The following is a 6000-nucleotide window of genomic DNA, read 5'->3' on the forward strand; positions in this document are numbered from 1 at the left end:
CAAACCTCCCTGACATTTTCCTTGTTATGTGTGCAGCTCGTTAACATTCATAATACAATTATTTACATGTAAATCTGCTTCCTTATGCACAAATTTGTTGATCAAGTCTTTGTCTACCCCTCTCGTAATCAAAGATACATCTAAAAGCAGAAAATAGTTATTTCCCTGATTTCTTGTGTTTGTGTTTCTCATTTTTGAGAAGAGACATTGCATACTGGAGAGCTGTTTTTAGAAGCTGGACAATGATAAATAATGTAAACAATTTCTGATATCCAGAATGTTTTCGATACCAAGCATAGCCCACTCCAGCTGAGCCTGGTGTTCTGTCCCTGCCTAGTGGTGCCCAAACAGGGTATTAGTTCATTACCCCAAGAATAAATTATGGTTTTGATATCAAAACCATGGGCTGGGGGTTGTTCCTGCAAGAAGATGATAACTTTCATCCTGACTTTTTTTGTACAGTACAAAAGAAATCAGCTTTCCCAATTCGGTTCTCCTGCTGCTGTGGGAATTAATTGACTTGGATCTGGGGGAGCCGTGGACTAAAGAGTAGCCAGATACTAATATTTGCAAAGACAAAATCATTATTATAAGAAAAAGAAAAAACACACAAGCCCCTTAAAATTCTTGGAAAGTAGAGAGGTGAAGTTAGAAATGAGTATCGAGAGAGTCAGTGGCTCCAGAGACTGCAGTTGGTTATCTTCTTTTGAAAGAAGGTCTACCTCTGGGCCAAATTCTGCCACATTGTTTTGGGACCCTTTCTTCTCTAAGGCAATAGCTTGTGTTCCCCTGAAATCCACGGGCTTGTCATCAGGGAGGCCTTTCCAAGCAGGGCTACCTCTGCCATCAGTGGGAGGTTCCTTCATGTTGACTCCAATGCAGCAACTCACCAGATGGAGCAGAGTGTGATGTGCACAATTAATTTCCAACAATGGCAGTGAGCTTTAAAGCTGGTGAGTTGGTGTCTCAAAGTCTGAAATTTTGCACTATGGCAGATTATTTGTTGGTTTGATCTACATGTTGTTTCTATTCTGATGAATCTGTTTGATTAGAGCATGCTTTTTACCTAGGTTGATGTATGTTATTTCCAATGTGGGTGCAACTGTAGGGGGAATATGGACTTGTTTTCTCACGCTTGTACTCACATTATACTGTCATAGTGTGCTTACATTCACAGAAGAGCATTTTCAGTACAATAACACTAGCTACACAGGGAGAGGTAAAAGTGTTACAGCTGGTGTATGTGTAGAACAAGATTTGAAGATGGGAAATGTAAAAGGGAGTGCTGGAAACAGCAATCCTCTTAGGAGAGCAGTTGAAACAGTGGTGTAGAAATACCAGTTTGGTCCATTTATGCACACAAATAAGTTATTTGGCTTTCATCAGACTACTGCAGTGATATCAACATGTGTGTGTGCCATGCATGTTGCCGAATTATATTAATACAGCAGTGCTTGTAGTGATCTAGCTGCCTTCTTTTCTTATAAAAATGGGAATACAGTTCACTTGTCAATGCCAAAGCCATACATGTACCTGCACCCTACTTGTTATGGCTAAAAAATAAACTGTTACTTTAATCAGGTAGCTGATAATCAGCACAACAACCGCCTGTGTTCCAAGTCTGAAAATTTTTGCAAATGCCTAAGTTATCCTATTTTATTTTCTGAAAGGTACTGTTGATTTCCTCATGGTGTAATGAAGCTCTACATTTCAGAAATGGGAGAAATTAGAGAAGTCATGGGTTGGCTTACAGATATATAAGTGAAATTGCTTCACATTTTTCCCAATTAACATAAGTTCAGAAGAAAAACTAAAAAACTGCACAAACTGCTGCCAGGAACAGTTTAAAGATTGTGATTAATTGTTATCGTCTAGACCCTGCCTGGGAAACGCTAACATAAACTCCACAATGACAAATTCATTTTCCCTTTAACATCAAACTGTTTCCTAAACGTGCTAATATTCAAAGGTCTTTGTGAACATAATCTCTGGGGTTGGAAAGTCACTGTGAAAGGACTCTGACAGCTGGCATGATGAAGCCATTCCTCCAGCTGGAGGAGAATCGTGAGTTGAGGGGGCATGTACCAGATAGCTGGTGCTGCTGGATAATGAAGAGAGGGCACAGAAAGGCCCATGCTTTTTAGATTCAGTTTCCTCCCATGGATTTTCCATGTCCCATAGAATATGAAGATGTCACGTATCAAAAATTTTTACAAGATTGCAAACTTGCTAAGCTGGGTTTGATGCTGTAAATCAGCAAGCTGCTTTTTGAGCTGTTCTGCAGCTTGACAAGCTATACAGGAACAGACAGGAACTTCCCAACTCCTTTTTAATGGTGCATTGACATCAAAGTCTAGCTTTAGATATTTAAACAATTACAAATTAGTGGATGTTTGTTTTACACAATCTGGCCATGCTCGTTGCATTCACTATCATTATTGAAATGGAAATGGTATTAATCTTCAATAAAGAAAAATGGATCGCAAATTCTGGGCATATTATAGAATGCGTTTTAACCAATAAAGAATTATCTTAGAATAAATAATGCCTTTGAAAACATGAACTACACTCATTCGCCTCACTGAGCAGTACACCTGTTAAGAGGGCAAAAAAGAGTCTGAAATATTTAAAAAGGGTCAAAGTTTAATCTGCATTACTTAAAGCTGCGTGATTCTCCTGCATTTCCTTTTTCACATTTTCATCATCACAGAAAAGTGCCTACATTAAAAATCTAGGGCAGAAAACAAGCCCAGCTGTAGAAGAAACCTACAGATACCCCCGGGAATTTTCAGGCAATCTTTACTGATCCAAGTTTTATATGTAATGTTTGTTTATTTACTCTTCAAATTCAGTTATTCTCTTTATACCTGAGATTGTGATTTAGCAAAATAAGGCAAAATAGGTAGATAAGCCACACACATTTTGGATTCTGTATAAAGAATAAAAGATCCATGTCAAAGCATTCAATTCTGAGGTCCTAATTCCACATTAATGTCTTAGCAAAGCTGTCTATTATCAGGCAAAGGCAGAGGGAGTAAAGAGTATAAGCAGGAACATTAGTTTCCAGTTGTTCAACATTTAGATGCAGCACAGATACTGCTAAATTTAATACATTGAGTTTCTTAGCCTAAAATATGTTTTATGCTGGGACTGGAGTTGCAGGCCATGTGCCTATACTATAGCAAGATAAACCAACCAAGATCAACTTGATTTTTGTGCCTGGAGCCACAGTTTGTGAGAAATCCCCACCATCTGCTATACTACTTCTCTAACAGGGCAACGTATGATCTGAAAAAACAGGAAATTAGTGACAAGCAAGGACTGGCTGCTATGGTCCTGTTTGGGTCACCAGCAAATGATCCCTTTGACTTTCATGGTGCAGAATTGGATCCAAAGCACATGCTGAGTTACACTCATTACTGAGTTAACATCAAAAAGCCAAGAACATTTTCTTCTAGTCTACACCTGTTTCTCAGTAAAGTTATGCTAGCAGGACTTTCTGTTGAAGCCTCTTAAGCTTTAACACAGCTCATTTTGAGACTAAATTAGACAGAGAACAGCTCTACCTCCTCTTCTGGGAAGGTGGCCATCTCCTGTTGAGAGCATTGGGGGACAGTGCTCACTAGTGATTTCTTCTTCTGGCACACGTTTGCAAAGCACAGATCCACTCCCGCTCCTTACCTCCATCAGGCGTATACACAGTTTTAAGGTAAGTTAGAAAAAGGGAGATTGTCCCACACAGAGACCCTCTGTACACCACAGTGGTGTCTGCACTACCAGGCTTCTGATGACTACAGACCACATCCATTTGGACGTGCTGTTGTGGCAAATGCCTCAAAGGAGGCTGCCAAGACTTTGGCTCGAATGGGAAGGGTTATTGGGAAGCCATCCTTCATACAGGGTACTTGATGTTGAATTTTGCTGTCTGGGTATTTAGGAAATGGTTGGGTTGGTGTGATGGGATATACGAGTTGCTATGTGATGGTTCCTTGGCAGGGTGGCTGTAATACAAGAGCAGTTTACTTGTTATGATAAGATCTGAACTGCCAATGTTGAATATTGAGACAACTACATTAGGAGATAAGCATTGTTAAATTTTAAGTAAATCAGTCTTTCAGGGGCCCATAAAAATACTGTTTGCAAGAACATGAAGCAAAAACTTGTGGCTATAACAGTAATGAAGAATTAGGGGATTTTTCATATATGTTAATGCACCAGGAAAAAAACCCAACCACCAAACATTCCAAGTTCATAACTAGTTGAAAGATTGCTTCAAACAGTAAAATCTGGCTTAGGTGAAGTCATCATTTCTGTTCTACCCAAGTCATTTAACAGCATTGCAGGAAGGGACTGTGCAGCGTGTGCAAGGTTAAACCCGCACACAGCTTCTATTAGATCGCGGTCTCAGGTCTCAACAACTTAGATGGGCAAACAGTGGTCCAGTTGGTAGCCTAGAGCACAGAGTGGGCCTGAGAAGCAAAGCTACATGCCATGGCTAAGAGGCCGTATTTTAACTGCTAGCACAACTTCCAATGCATGATTGAAAGAGGGCATCAAAAAGAAGTATATAAATGGATTGGGCTGCATCAGTTTTCATACCAGAAAGCAGAATTCACTGACTTGAGAATACTGTTGTCCATATGGGATTGAAGGTCTGTTTCATTGTGCAACTTTGTGTGTGTTATTCCCTTTTAATTTCCAAGCTGAGGAAATAAAGAAGAAATATTCTTTGTCATTATGCTGCTATTATGGCAGAGAATTTAATTGCATTCAAATCAAGGCAAATTTATGATTCCCTTAGAAATTGTAACTTGGTCCAAAACACTGAGCTCTTTCGGAGTGATTGTTGCTACGCACCTTTACAGAAAATATTTAACTCACAGGAAGTGTGTATTATAGTTAATAAGGGAACAATTACATTGAATTTCACAACTTGTATAGATATGTGATTAATCACAAATGCATTTTTATTGTAATTTTTATATATAGGTTATGATATGGAGCTGTAGAGTAGGATTTGTCTGCCTTATCCTAGGCATCTCTGATCAGATGTCCATGTTACAGCTAGTTATCCATGGATCCTGTCATGGATCCAAGTCAGTGGAGAGAAGTAAGGACCTCCAAAGGCTGATTTATCTTAAGATGAAATGAGTGACCTCCTGGAAGCTCGTGTTTTGCTGGCATAACTAGCACAAGCACAGGCACCTAAGTTCTGATGTCCAAACCATGTGAGGTGAATCTGTCCTCAGGGAGCAATTCAATGGTCTTTAGGAAGACAATCATTCCATCATCATTTTTGGGAGCTTTTCCTCAATTAACGTGTAAGAAGTTTTGCCTTTCTGGCTTGCCTACTTTGCCTGTCTCCTCCAGAACCGTCATTGTGCAGTCCAGAGATACCTTGGAAATGCTACCACTTTGGCAGTAATTACCCAAAAAAGTGTTTTCATTTCATTATGCAAACAAACTCACTTGCTGCCTAGGCTGCTCAAAAGTTTCTAACTTAAAGGAAGAAGGAAAAAGTTAGTAGAAAGAAGGATGTCCCTCCCCAAAAGGCAGGGAGGATATTGCCAGCAGTCTTGTATTAATCATCTCTGTAGCTTAAAGGCAGAGAGAGAGATTAGCAATAAGAGGAATTAAAAGGCAGGTATCTGAGACTACACTTTGAAAAATCCACGAGAAAGTCATAATTGATGCTCACAGTGATTAAAAATTGAACATCACTTAGTAGTTCACTCTAGGTAAGATTAGTTTGGTCTGAGGCCAAATCAAAACTAATGTTTCCATAGAACTGTGTTAAAATATGACACACCATTTGGGTGTTATTTATGCATGTTTAAGCAGAATGAAAAAATGAGCTTTCCATCATTTTGAGCTAATGTCCAAACAATGGGGACTATTTTGGATCTAGAAATTCAGATTCAACATCCAGCTCAAAAGTTTATACATCCCAGTGAGAGGCCGTGGTGGGGCTCATCTTTGGTTAAGAATGGCATGAAAGCA

The sequence above is a fragment of the Falco peregrinus genome, chromosome 10 (assembly GCF_023634155.1).
Source record: "Falco peregrinus isolate bFalPer1 chromosome 10, bFalPer1.pri, whole genome shotgun sequence".
Classification (NCBI taxonomy): domain Eukaryota; kingdom Metazoa; phylum Chordata; class Aves; order Falconiformes; family Falconidae; genus Falco; species Falco peregrinus.